The sequence below is a fragment of the Bubalus kerabau genome, chromosome 5, assembly GCF_029407905.1.
Source record: "Bubalus kerabau isolate K-KA32 ecotype Philippines breed swamp buffalo chromosome 5, PCC_UOA_SB_1v2, whole genome shotgun sequence".
Lineage (NCBI taxonomy): Eukaryota > Metazoa > Chordata > Mammalia > Artiodactyla > Bovidae > Bubalus > Bubalus kerabau.
The window spans coordinates 79,875,683-79,888,196 of NC_073628.1; the positions used below are offsets into that span (position 1 = coordinate 79,875,683).

The 12,514-nt window shown below is 41.5% G+C and overlaps 1 long non-coding RNA gene across 1 annotated transcript; it reads right to left on the reverse strand.

Annotated features, from left to right (window-relative positions):
• Window positions 1–736: 736 nt before the first annotated feature.
• LOC129652871 (uncharacterized) lies at window positions 737–6,954 on the reverse strand. Its single transcript, XR_008714822.1, has 4 exons — window positions 6,836–6,954; window positions 6,360–6,657; window positions 5,384–6,204; window positions 737–1,057 (listed from the first exon to the last, which is right to left on the reverse strand). It is a non-coding gene; the product is annotated as an uncharacterized LOC129652871 (long non-coding RNA).
• Between the last annotated feature and the right edge of the window lie 5,560 nt (window positions 6,955–12,514).

The following is a 12,514-nucleotide window of genomic DNA, read 5'->3' on the forward strand; positions in this document are numbered from 1 at the left end:
AAGAGATGAACAGGCTATCTAGGCTCCGAGATGACACATTTTGTGGCAATAACACTTCTCAAGATAAAAAATCAGCAAACTGCAACAATGGCTTGTTTCACTTGCTTTGAGGAAGACTGGTCTTCCCACCACACTGTTTTTCTGGTTACAATTTGGAGGAATGTTTTCTTTTCCAATTCTCAAGAAATACCACTGTTGCTATGGAGTAAAACACAGCCCTGAGCCTTGTAAGGAAAAACAGAGACTAATAAAATAGAATGTGACATTGCAGAGGAAACTTTAGACCACCCAGCCAAGTCCTAAAAGCCAGAGATTTTTAGCTCAGGCTGGGAAGAGACCCAGGGTCTGGTTCTATGAAAATAGTATCATGATCCATCAGCTTAGCTCCAGCCAGGACCACTCGCTCGTGACATGGATCAAGGCTCATTTAGTTGCCAGACGGACTAACTGTGTTAAACCTTTTAAGAGATAGGCTTTTACTCTCTGAGACAGCCTCCTCTCCCGCATTCTGGATACAGGCCTAAGTGCTCCCAACCTGCCACAGAATGTTCATGGCCCTTGAAAGAAAAGGAAGGAGTCAGGAATGCTTGTTACTTGTTAAGAGCAGGGAAGCATAACATTCTCTCAAGGTAAGGTTTCTCAGATGTGGTGATACTGACGTTTTGGACTGGATAATTCTTTGTTGCAAGTCTGTATTGGTTTGTTAGAGCTGCTGTAACAAAATACCACAAACTGGGCGGCTTAAAACAACAGAGATTTATTCTCTCCTAGTTCTGGAGGCCAAAAATCCAAAATAGAGGGGTCAGCGGGGTTGGATCTTTCTAAGAACCAACCAAGCTGGGAGGAAGAATCTATTCCATGGCTCTCTCATAGAGAGAGTTGCTGTTGGCAACCAGCGATCCTTGGCATTCCTTGGCTTGTCAAGGCATGGAGAAATGTATCACTTCAATCTTCCTACAGATCTCCCTGTCTTCCTGTACAGGTATCTCTATATCTTCACATGGCCGTCTTCTTATAAGAGTAAGGTAGTCCAGTCACACTGGATTAGAAGGTCCACCTAACCAAGCATGACATTGTCTTAATGAATTATATATGATATATAGAGTTAGTTATATATGATATATATAAGTAACACATATGTGATATTATATATATAATATTAGTATATTAGTTATATAATGATACATATGTGGCAATCCCATTTCCAAATGAAGTCCCATTCTGAGGTATTAAGAGTCACCACTTTAACATAACTTCTTGGAGGGACACAATTCAACCCAGAATAGGGGAGTGTCCTGGGCACTCTAGGATGTTTAGCAGCATCTCTGCCTTCTACCCACTAGATCCAGTAGCATCCTCCCAGTCTTAAAGCTCTGGCTTAGAAACACTGCCTCAGGGCATTGGGTCAGAAATACAAAGATTTTAATTCTGATTTTTCTTTAATTACTTTTTGCTGTGGCCTTAAACAACTCAGTTAAACTCTCTGGTCTTTGTTTTCCTCACCTATCTCATGGAGTTGCAGTGTTGTTGAGGATTAAATGAGATAGCTTATGAAAAGCATCTGTTGCATTATTGTTGCTCACTTGTTAAGTTGTGTCCAACTCTGCGACCCCAGGGACTGCAGCACGCCAGGCTCCCCATCCTTCAGTATCTCCCAGAGTTTGCTCAAATTCATGTCCATTGTGGTGGTGATGCTATCTAACCATCTCATCCTCTGCTGCCCCTTTCTCCTTTTACCCTTAGTCTTTCCAGCATAATGAGACCCAATAAATGACAGCTATTATCTTTTGTAAATTAGGGAAGTTGCCTTTGAAGAATTCGCCACAGGTCTCAGTCTCTTTTTTTTGTTTGTTTGTTTGTTTTGTTTTTTTGTGGCTTCCCTTGATAGCTCAGTTGGTAAAGAATCTGCCTGCAATGCAGGAGACCCTGGTTTGATTCCTAGGTCGGGAAGATCCTCTAGAGAAGGGGTCAGCTACCCGCTCCAGTATTTTTGATGGCTCAGCTGGTAAAGAATCGTCTGCAATGCGGGAGACCTGGGCTCCATTGCTGGGTTGGGAAATTTCGTGGAGAAGGGAAAGGCTACCCATTCCAGTATTATGGTCTGGATTCCAGTGACTATATAGTCCATGGGGTCGCAAAGAGTCAGACACCACTGAACGACCTTTACCATCACCAAAAGTCACGTAATATAAAACATACTATTTTATTTTAACCATAGTTAAAGCTATTTTAACCATAGTTAACTATGCAGTTCAGTGGTACTAAGTATATTCACATTGTTGGGCAACTCTCTCCATCATCCGCCTCCCGAATTTTTCACCTTCCTAAACTGAAACTCTGTCCCCACTAAGCACTAAGTCCCATTTCCCTTCCACAACCCCCATTCCTGGGTCCTGAAATCTACCAGTGTACTTTCTGACTCTATGGATTTGACTATTCTAGGTACCTCGTATAAGCAGAATGAAATCATATTTGTCTGCATCTACTGTGTATTAGAATGCATTTGTAAGGTTAACTAAACATGTGTCCTACAAACAGATTGCACCATCCCCCCAACCCCATCCACAGGTCTCAGTCTTCACTGACCTAATATTGAACTCTGCCCCTTGTTCCTAAGATCTCCAGAAGGCAAAGGAGATTTCCAGGTCTGCTTTACATTCTTTTCTAGGGGGTAGAAAGTCCCCTTACAGTCCAGCGTTGCCCTCTTTGTAGGTACATCTGTGCGTGCAATGCTGAAGCTGCAGATAGCCGTAGATCACAGCCAGGCAAGGGGAAGCTCTGAGTATGACCAGAATATTAATGTGGCTGCATTGCGCCATGGCCAGTATCAGCCCAAGTGAATGCTGCAGAAAACCTGCTGGAGGATAGGGAAGATGAAGAAATCTAACTCTTAGAGGTTGGGTATGACCTAACTTTAGAGACCTTCTCTCCCAGGCCGTGGCAAGATCATCTGAGATCCCATGTTAGATGTTTATATAAAGTTGCAATGAGTTGTGATTAGTAAGTTACTAGCCTAGTTTCCTTCTCAGCATTGTGGGAGCATGATAACTATATCTTCTCCAGTTGTTTATCTCATGTGCTCAAAAACAGTGCCTGTCGTGTGGTAGAAGTTCAACAAAGATATGCATTCACTAAATGTACCACCACTGTGTCTCTGAGCTCTCTCACCTTCAAGATGGCGTTTTTTTTTTTTTCTTTAAAGACCTAATGCAAATAATTCAAGCCTACATCCCATGGATTTGTAATGCCTTAGTTTTTCAGATTTCCTCCTGTCAAGGAATTTCTGGGCATTCCCAAGGAAGAATAATACGTTCCACGAATCTGGTGGACATCTAACTCTTCTATCAGTCATCCTCCAGGTGTACTTCTTGCCATCTTTTGTTGTTGCTCACTCTGTATAGTTTCAACTCATGCGTGAATGCCCATTTGAGTTACCCAGTGCACTGCTAAGAGCAGGTTTATAGTGTTTAACAGATCTGTTACCAACCATTCTGAGACCAAGTGACCACACATCTCCCAGACAGGTGGACACTCCCCAGGCCCCCTGGCCATATTTGACTTCTTATCCCTGCCTATTTTCCCACATTTGGTATTTCCATTTGGTGGGATAAAGGTGAGGTAGGAGCTCAACCCTCCTAAGAATCTCCATGCCTTTCTCTGCCCAAATACCAGGCCCCATCCCAGTTTCAAAACAAAGAATGACAGCAAAGTCCTCCCTCCCATCTCATTTCCCACCCCAGGATGAGTGATGATGGAAGCATTATCTTATTCAGGAGCTTGGTGCAATTTGGCCCCCATTATTCCCCAAATAATAAGTATATTTATCAATAATTTCTAAGATGTGGGTTTCCATTCTGCTCAGTCGCTAAGTCATGTCCAACTCTTTGCAACCCCATGTACTATAGCCCACAAGCTTCCTCTGTCCATGGGATTTTCCAGGCAAGAATACTGGAGTGGGTTGCCATTTCTTTCTCCAGGAATGTCAGGAAGATCCTGACCCAGGGATAGAACCCACATCTCCTGTGTTGGCAGGCAGATTTTTTACAACCGAGCCATCTGAGAATCCCAAAATGTGGGTTTATTCAATCTTAAATAAGACCATTGACAGACTTCACTACTATAGCCCAGGTAACACTGGGCTAAGCCCAAGCCTGGCCTGTTTCATAGTCATTCCTCTGGAGTAAGGAAAAGGAAAGGTCAAACACGTCATCCCTCCAGGCCCAGTCCAGTCCTCTGTGAACAAATCTGGGACACCCTTATCTCCCAAGAAGAAATAAAAATGTTTCAACATAGGGCAGCCCAAATCCAGGATTAAGTGGGAAACTGTAGCTGCTAAAGACACATTCAAGTCACTTAACTGAATGGAAGACTGAATATCTCAGTCTAAAGAATTTCTTTTTGAGTTACTTTGGCACTTCAGGTGTCCTTCAATACATTAGGGCAGGTTTGTTCTTTATGTTTGCCTGATTAAAAGTACTTATCTAGTGGTACATACCTATAATGGAATACTACACAGCCATAAAAAGAATGAAATAATGCCATTTGCAGTAACATGGATGGACCTAGGGATTATCATAATAAGTGAAGTAGCTCAGACAGAGAAAGACAAATACCATATGTAAGGAAAGAGCAAATTAGCCAAGATGGCATGGTCACTGCACATGCGTGTCATGAGGGACTCACCTGGTCATGGCTACTGTGTGTGGTACACCTGTATGAGCTTCACCATGTAAGCCCTGGCTGCCGCTGCACTGGGGCTACAGGGCTACACTGGAGCAGCATCATGGTTATGTTATGTAAAGTTGTTATGGCTATGTTATGGTTATGTTGTGGCTGCTTCTATGGCTGCTGCATCAGCCAGGAGAGAGACTGTGTTATGGCCACTGTGCCAGCCAGGAGAGAATAAACGTGTCTGCAGTTCCTATGGCTCCTCGCATCTTCTTCCAGCTTCTTAGCTCACGCCTTGCCTACCCTGGGTTCAGCAAACAACGCTAACAGTGTGAACAGCAAGACAATTGGCATCATGAACAGGGTCAGCAAGATACCATATGATATTGCTTATATGTGGAATCTAAAATATGATACAAATGAACTTATCTATGAAATAGAAAGACTCATAGATGCAGAGAACAGATTTGTGGTTGCCAAGGGGGAGGGGTCGGGGAAAGGGATGGATAGGGAGTCTGGGATTAGCAGATGTAAACTGTTATATATAAGACAGATAAAGAAGGCCCTACTCTATAGAACAGGGGACTGTGTTCAATATCCCGTGATAAACCATAATGGGAAAGAATAATATGTACAACTGAATCACTTTACTATATGGTAGAAATTAACACATTGAAAACCACTGTGCTTCAATAATGTCTTTAAAAGGACTTACCTAAACTATGGAAGCATATTGGACATTTTTATTTGACTGCTGACCAGGATCCAAAGCTCCTTCCCTGTTCAAGGGAATCCCTTGTGCAGGTCCACAAATGCTAAACTTGAACGATCTCATCCTTTCCACACCTTGGCAACCAAATCAAGAGCACACAAGAGTCCAGGGCTGCCACTGTCTGTTTTGACACTGCTTAGCTCCAGGATGTATCACGTACATTGTAGTCATTCCTCATTTGTACATTTATTATAACAAAACTCTGGCAGAGGAGTTTATGAGAAGGTTTTAGTTAGGCTAGTGGTGATCCTGGTTCAGTCCCAGTCAATACTTTAAATCATGAATGAGTAACACCAAGAGCAAAGGTCAGGTTAGCTCTGTAGTAGCTGACAAAGTTTTACAGCCCTGGAACCCATCTGCAGTGGCTACAGAGTCCAGTGACGACTGTGTCCATTGACAGCACACGCAGGGCAGTAGCATATATACCAGTGGCAGTGGCCACGCTCTGACCTCCATGTTCCTTCTGCTGCGTCTCCATTGGTTACTGCCTATTTTCCCATACCTGGTTTCCCCACGGATTCTGTGAGTTAGTCAGGATTCTTCCAGCTCCATGCCTGCACTGTACAGCTAGACATACACAGAGGAAAACTCATGATCAAGCAAGCTGCCCAGCAATCATGCAACGTTTCCATAGGAAATTGGTTTTGCGGCTTTTCAAGACACTATTTTACACCACTTTGTCTCTCCTCAATAACTCTATTATCTCCTCTAATAGCTTCTCTCCCCATCTCCATTTTTAGTTGAAAACTTCATGCTCCATTTCACTGCAAAAAAAAAAAAAAAAAAAAAAAACAGGAGAAAATGAGAAAGAACTGTACCCACCTGCTCTCCCCTCACTCCTGTTGAAATGAACGAATCGTTCTGCCTGGTCCTATCTTAGCCAACCCATCGCTTTATGCTGGAGTTCATCCCTACTTACCCCATCCAGGGGCTTCCCTGGTGGCTCAGATGGCAAAGAATCTGCCTGCAATTCGATCCCTGGGTGGGGAAGATCCTCTGGAGAAGAGCAAGGCAACCCGCTCCAGTATTCTTGCCTGGAGAATTTCATAGACAGAGGAGCCTGGCAGACTACAGTCCATGGGGTCATAGAGTTGGACACGACTGGGCGACTAACACCACCTCCTTGAAGGACTCCTCTCTTACAGTCATAACCTCTCTCTCCAAGAGCCTCTGCTTCTCTGCAGAGTATTCCTCCATCTTATCAGCATCATCATAACCTAAAGAAGGAGACAAATGCCCTCATTCAATGGAAAAACTGAAAGATAACCTCTTTCAGCTCCCCAGCAACACCCTACTCAGAATCCTTACAGGGCACTGTACCCCCAGGAGACGAGCTTATAGATATGGTTTATTTTAAACTCCTACCATCATGGAAGAGCATCAATTTGTTCTCACCAGAATAGACTCTGATTTTTTAATGTGAATCTCATGATTGTTCCTCTGGCAACAGTCCCCCTTCCTTCTTCAGTTACTTAGAGAATTTCCCAAAGTCATCTCATCAACATGGTAAAAGATCCCTTTATCATTCTCACCATTTAAGAAATACCATGGGTTTTAGGAGCTCTGTGCCAAGAACAAGAAACAAAACCAAATATGTATTTCTTTTTATAAATCACAGTATCACAAGCACTATGTCCATTGTAGCCAAATACACAAGGCAACAGCTCAAGGAGCAGAAGAGGTTCAACAAAATTGGCTGCGTCCAATGGTGGTAGCTGTGTCCAGTAGCGGTCAAGTCCAGCAACAGCAGCATGTCCTGAAATGATGGCCCCACATCCTGGGCTGATGGGCTTCTGCCCATTCTACAAGCTGAGTTCTTTCCTGTGAGCTTTCACCGTCAGTTCTGTGAGCTGATATCCTTCCATTATCCTTCAAATAACTCGTTTTCAGCCTAAGCTATTCAGCCTTGGTTTCTTTTTCTTAAAACCAAGGACCCAGACTCTCACAGAGGCTTTATATAAACATAATTCAGAAACTTCTTGCAATACCCAAAATGTTAGTTTTCCAGCTTTAAAAAATTTAACATTCAATCTCTGATAGGCACCTCATTACAAATAAATGAATGTGAAAATGAATGAATTCCAGATTTCAGCCCTCCAGAATAGGTGACCATGTGTTTAGAATTCCTAGTTATACACAAAGGTCCTTACTTACCTACTCTGCTTGACCTGTTAATCTTCCCGGACCTAAAACGGAGTCAAGAGACCAACAAATAGAACAAAGTAGAGGATTTGGAGATGGTGGGACTTTTAGTCTTGGATGGTGGGAAGCAGATGAATGATGGCACTATTCTGGCTCTTAAACCATATACGATTACAAAAAATCCTTAGATGAAAATTGATATTTTAAAATTTGTGAAACAAATTGATATAATATCTTTCTATCATGTTTGTACCCTCAGAGTGCTGCTAGGATAAAAAACAGAGCCATAAAACTTCTGCATCACCATTTGCACTTATTTAGACTTTTTTCCACCTCCCTGCCACCTCCACTAAAAGCAGAAGATAAAATACAACAAATCTAAATGTCCGTATATGCAACAGAATACTACTCATCCAATAAAAAGAATGAAATAATGCCATTTGCAGCAACACTGATGAACTTAGAGACTGTCATACTGAGTGAGCAAATCAGTCAATCCTAAAGGAAATTAACCCTGAATATTCATTGGAAGGACTGATGCTGAAGCTGAAGCTCCAATACTTTGGCAGCCTCATGTGACGAGACTACTCATCGGAAAAGATCCTGATGCTGGGAAAGATTGAGAGCAGGAGGAGAAGGGGGCCACAGAGGATGAGATGGTTGGATAGCATCACCAGCTCAACAGACAAGAGTTTGAGCAAACTCTTGGGAGATAGTGAAGGACACAGAAGCCTGGTGGGCTGCAGTCTATGGGGTCGCAAAGTGTTAGACATGACTTAGTGACTGAACAACAACAACAACAACATACTGAGTGAAGTAAGTCAGACAGAGAAGGAGAAATATCATAGGACCTCTCTTATATGCACAATCTAAAAAGAAAGGATACAAATGAACTTATTTAAAAAACAGAAACAGACTCACACAGACTTAGAGAACTATGATTGCCACGGGGTAAGGATGGTGGTAAGGGTTATGGAGTTTGGGATCAATATGTACACACTACTATATTTAAAATAGATCTGCTAACTAAAACTTCTTGGGGGTCTGGACGGTCAACATCTGCCTGAGAAGGTGCGCCGGTTTTACACCCAGATAACCGAGTGGCGGGGAGGCGATAAGTCGCAGCATTGGCGCCCGCCAAACACATCACCTGAGCTGCTCGGATCTGGGAAGAGCACAAAACGCAGGCCCAACCGAGTCTGCGCCTCTGAGGACTACCCGAGTGCCTGAACCTGAGCAGCTTGGACCTGGGAGCTCAGCCCAGGGCCGGCCTCTGATTGTTCCCGGCGGAACAACCTAGAGCCCGAGCAGTGTGGGCACGGAGGCTACACACGCCGTGAGCGGGGGCAGACCCAGTGTGGCTGAGGCACTGCGAGAGCACGCCAGTGTTATCTGTTTGCAGCATCCCTCCCTCCCTCCCCACAGAGCGGCTGAACAAGTGAGCCTAAATTTAAAAAAAAAAAAAAAAAATAGTGTCCTCAACCATCCCCTTTGTGTCAGGGCGGGAACCAGACACTGAAGAGACCAGCAAACAGAAGAAGCTGTAACAGAGGGAAACGCCTTGGAAGCTACAGGCCATAGATTAAAACCCTGTGGTTACTACGGATTACATAGGAAGGGGCCTATAGATCTTGAGAAATATAAGTCGGACTAAGGAACTGCCAAAAATGAACTGAACCCACAATACTCACAACAAAACCAGAGAAAGACCTAGATATATTTTTACTATTTTTACGATCAATCTTTCTTTCTTTTTTTTTTAATTAAAAAAGAAAAAAAATTTTTAAGTCCTCTATTGTCCTTTAATTTTCACTTTTATAACTATTACTTTGCAAAAAAAAAAAAAAAAAAAGACCCTATTTTTTTTTTCTTCTTCAGCAAACTTCATATATATATTTTATAATTTTTTGACCGTGGTTTTTTTTTTTTTCTTTTTTCTTTTTCTTCTTTTCTTTAACATTGTATTTTTGAAATTCCAAACTGTACTCTAGATTTTTAATTTTAGCCTTTTGATATATGCTATCAATTTTGTACCTATAGTTTTTTTCATAATTTCTGTGACTTTTTTTTTTCCTCTGTTTCTTTCTCTTCTTCTTTTATATAACATCGTATATCTGCAATTCCAAACTCTACTCAAGATTTTTAATTTATGCTTTTTGGTATTTGATATCAATTTTGTACCTGTATTTTCTTTATAATTTTTGCGACATTGTTTTTGTTGGTTTGTTTGTTTTCTCTCTTTATTTTTCTTCTTCTTCTTCTTTTTTTTTTTTTTTTAACGTTGTATTTTTGAAATTCCAAACTCTACTCTAGATTTTTAATTTTTGCTTTTTGGTATTAGTTATCAATTTTGTACCTGTAGTTTCTTTATTACTTTCACGACCTTGTTTGTTTTTCTTTGTTCGTTTTTTCTCTCTTTCTTTTCCTTCTTCTTTTCATTAACATCGCATTTTTGAAATTCCAAACTCTACTCTAGATTTCTAATTTTTGTTTTTATGTATTTGTTACCAATTTTGTACCTTTAAGAACCCAATCTTCAGGACCCATTTTTCACTAGTGTACGAGATTACTGGCTTGACTGCTCTCTCTCCCTTTGGACTCTCCATTTTCTCCACCAGGTCACCTGTATCTCCTCCCTAACCCCTCTCTACTCTACCCAACTCTGTGAATTTCTGTGTGTTCCAGACGGTGGAGAACACTTAAGGAACTGATTACTGGCTGGATCTGTCTCCCTCCTTTTCATTTCCCCCTTTTATCCTTCTGGCCACCTCTGTCTCCTGCCTCCTTCTTCTCTTCCCTGTATAACTCCGTGAACATCTCTGAGCGGTCCAGTTGTGGAGTGCACATAAGGAAGTGACTACTGGATAGCCCACTCTCTCCACTATTGATTCCACCTCATCTCATTTGGGTCACCTCTAACTCCCTCCTCCCACTTCTCTTCTCCATGTAACGCTGTGAACCTCTCTGAGTGACCCTCACAGTAGAGAAACTTTTCATCTTTAACGTAGATGTTTTATCAGTGGTGCTGTATAGAAGGAGAAGTTTTGAAACTACTGTAAAATTAAGACCGATAACTGGAAGTAGGAGGCTTAAGTCCAAACCCTGACTCCAGGGAACTCCTGACTCCAAGGAACATTAATTGACAGGAGCTCATCAAACGCCTCCATACCGACACTGAAACCAAGCACCACACAAGGGCCAACAAGTTCCAGGGCAAGACATACCAAGCAAATTCTCCAGCAACAAAGGAACACAGCCCTGAGCTTCAAGATACAGGCTGCCCAAAGTCACCCCAAAACCATAGACATCTCATAACTCATTACTGGACATTTCATTACACTCCAGAGAGAAGAAATACAGCTCCATCCACCAGAACATCGACACAAGCTTCCCTAACCAGGAAACCTTGACAAGCCACCTGTACAAACCCACACACAGCGAGGAAACGCCACAATAAAGAGAACTCCACAAACTGCCAGAATACAGAAAGGACACCCCAAACTCAGCAATTTAAACAAGATGAAGAGACAGAGGAATAGCCAGCAGATAAAGGAACAGGATAAATGCCCACCAAACCAAACCAAAGAGGAAGAGATAGGGAATCTACCTGATAAAGAATTCCGAATAATGATAGTGAAATTGATCCAAAATCTTGAAATTAAAATGGAATCACAGATAAATAGCCTGGAGGCAAGGATTGAGAAGACGCAAGAAAGGTTTAACAAGGACTTAGAAGAAATAAAAAAGAGTCAATATATAATGAATAATGCAATAAGTGAAATTAAAAACACTCTGGAGGCAACAAATAGTAGACTAACAGAGGCAGAAGATAGGATTAGTGAATTAGAAGATAGAATGGTAGAAATAAATGAATCAGAGAGGATAAAAGAAAAACGAATTAAAAGAAATGAGGACAATCTCAGAGACCTCCAGGACAATATTAAACGCTACAACATTCGAATCATAGGGATCCCAGAAGAAGAAGACAAAAAGAAAGACCATGAGAAAATACTTGAGGAGATAATAGTTGAAAACTTCCCTAAAATGGGGAAGGAAATAATCACCCAAGTCCAAGAAACCCAGAGAGTCCCAAACAGGATAAACCCAAGGCGAAACACCCCAAGACACATATTAATCAAATTAACAAAGATCAAACACAAAGAACAAATATTAAAAGCAGCAAGGGAAAAACAACAAATAACACACAAGGGAATTCCCATAAGGATAACAGCTGATCTTTCAATAGAAACTCTTCAAGCCAGGAGGGAATGGCAAGACATACTTAAAATGATGAAAGAAAATAACCTACAGCCCAGATTATTGTACCCAGCAAGGATCTCATTCAAGTATGAAGGAGAAATCAAAAGCTTTTCAGACAAGCAAAAGCTGAGAGAATTCTGCACCACCAAACCAGCTCTCCAACAAATACTAAAGGATATTCTCTAGACAGGAAACACAAAAATTGTGTATAAATTCGAACCCAAAACAATAAAGTAAATGGCAACGGGGTCATACTTATCGGTAATTACCTTAAACGTAAATGGGTTGAATGCCCCAACCAAAAGACAAAGACTGGCTGAATGGATACAAAAACAAGACCCCTGCATATGTTGTCTACAAGAGACCCACCTCAAAACAGGGGACACATACAGACTGAAAGTGAAGGGCTGGAAAAAGATTTTCCATACGAATAGGGACCAAAAGAAAGCAGGAGTAGCAATACTCATATCAGATAAAATAGACTTTAAAACAAAGGCTGTGAAAAGAGACAAAGATGGTCACTACATAATGATCAAAGGATCAATCCAAGAAGAAGATATAACAATTATAAATATATATGCACCCAACACGGGAGCACCGCAGTATGTAAGACAAATGCTAACAAGTATGAAAGAAGAAATTAACAATAACACAATAATAGTGGGAGACTTT